Source organism: Pongo abelii, chromosome 10, assembly GCF_028885655.2.
Source record: "Pongo abelii isolate AG06213 chromosome 10, NHGRI_mPonAbe1-v2.0_pri, whole genome shotgun sequence".
NCBI lineage: Eukaryota > Metazoa > Chordata > Mammalia > Primates > Hominidae > Pongo > Pongo abelii.
The window spans coordinates 48,259,073-48,261,209 of NC_071995.2; the positions used below are offsets into that span (position 1 = coordinate 48,259,073).

General features: G+C 45.1%; 1 pseudogene; it reads right to left on the reverse strand.

Moving 5' to 3' along the window:
• Window positions 1–1,138: 1,138 nt before the first annotated feature.
• On the reverse strand, window positions 1,139–1,221 carry LOC112136032 (small nucleolar RNA U3; annotated as a pseudogene).
• Between the last annotated feature and the right edge of the window lie 916 nt (window positions 1,222–2,137).

Sequence of the window (2,137 nt, forward strand, 5' to 3'; positions counted from 1 at the left end):
TGAAACTATATATGATACTATAATGGTAGATACATGTTGGACCATTAGACATTGGTCCAAACCCATAGAATGTCCAGCACCAAAAGTGAAGGCTAATGTAAACTATGTTATTTGAATGATAATGATGTGTCAGTGTAGGTTCATCAGGCCAGGCAAGGTGGCTCACGCCTGCAATCACGCCTGACCAGCCTGGGCAACATGGTGAAACCCTGTCTCTACAAAAAATACAAAATTCAGCCAGGGCCTGGTGCAGTGCGGTGGCTCACATCTGTAATCCCAGCACTTTGGGAGGCCGAGGTGAGGGGATAACTTGAGGCCAGGAGTTTGAGACCAGCCTGGCCAATATGGCAAAACCCTGTCTCTGCTAAAAATACAAAAATTGGCCCTGCACAGTGGCTCACACCTGTAATCCCAGTACTTTAGGAGGCCAAGGCAGGTGGATCACTTGAAGTCAGAAGTTCGAGACCAGCCTGGCCAACGTGGTGAAACCCTGTCTCTACTAAAAAAATAAAAATTAGCTGGGCGTGGCGGTGAGCGCCTGCAATTCCAGCTGCTCAGGAGGCTGAGGCAGGAGAATCACCTGAGCCTGGGAAGCGGAGGTTGCAGTGAGCTGAGATCGAGCCACTGCACTCCAGCCTGGGCGACAGGGAGAGACTCGATCTCAAAAAAAATAAAAATAAAAAAATTAGCTGGGCATGGTGGCTTGTGCCTGTAGTCTCAGCTACTTGGAAGGCTGAGGCAGGAGGATTGCTTGAGCCAGGGAGATCGAGGCTGTAGTGAACCCTGATCACGCCACTGCACTCCAGCCTGGGGGATGGAGAGACCCTGTCTTAAAAAAAAATGTAGGTCCATCATTTGTAATAAATGTACCACTCTGCTGGAGGATGCTTATGATAAATGTCACATAGGTGAGATGTCTGAAAAGTCCATTGGATTTCACAATTAAGTGGTTACTGGTAACCATTACCAAACTGATTCACTAGAGTGTGAGTGGAAGCCTGATTACGTAGGGTTGAAAAGAGGTTAGAAAATAAGCAGAGGGAGACAGAGGCCTACTTTAAATGTTCAGTGATAGAGCTGGATTCAAGTGTGTAATTAATTTTCTTTTTTTGTTTTGTTTTGTTTTTTTTTTTTCAAGTCTTAGATATTTCAGTGCTCCACACGCTCAGAGAAACTTCTCTGGTAACGAACTATGGAAATGATCCCTGAAAGTATAGTCTTTTTATGCTTTTCTTTTTTTCTTTTCTTTTTTTTTTTTTTTTTTTTTTTTTTGAGATAGGGTCTCACTCTGTCACCCAGGCTGCAGTGCGGTGGCGCTATCACGACTCACTGCAGCCTTAACCTCCTCGCTTGGGCTCAGGTGATCCTCTCGCCTCAACTTGCATTTTTTTAGAGTCGGGGTTTAGCCATGTTGACCAGACTGGTCTGAAACTCCTGGGCTCAAGTGATCCACCTGCCTCAGCCTTCCAAAGTGCTGGGATTACAGACATAAGCCACCGCACCCGACCGAAAGTATAGTCTTTGTAATCCATCTTCTTACCCTAACCCTGTCTCTCCATCTCTCCTCTTCTCTCCAATTTGTCCTTCTTATGTCCAGTCTGTTAGCTGTGTGTTGGCTTGTTTCTTAAGTGGGATCTCTCCATGGGACAGGAAAGACTGGCGAGTAGCAGTCATGTGTTTACACAGTCCTTGCAGACACTTCCAGATAAGGAAATAATTATCTTCCCCAGTGTCCATATAGCAAATCTCTTCACAGGACAGATTACCTTCAGCAGTTTCAGGCTTTTATGATGATCATAGCTGTGAGCTCCAGAGATTAAGAGACATGATACTCTTAGCATCTATATGTCAAAATTTAGGGATCCTGTATCTGTTATTGGTAAAATCATATTTCCTTGATTTCTGATGAGGTTTTTGTTTGTTTGTTTTTGTTTTTTGTTTTTTTTTTTGAGACAGAGTCTCACTCTGTCGCCCAGGCTGGAATGCAATGGCGGGATCTCAGCTCACTGCAACCTCTACCTCCCAGGTTCACGCCATTCTCCTGCCTCAGCCTCCCGAGTAGCTGGGACTACAGGCGCCCACCACCACGCCTGGCTAATTTTTTGTATTTTTTTAAGTACAGATGGGGTTTCACCAT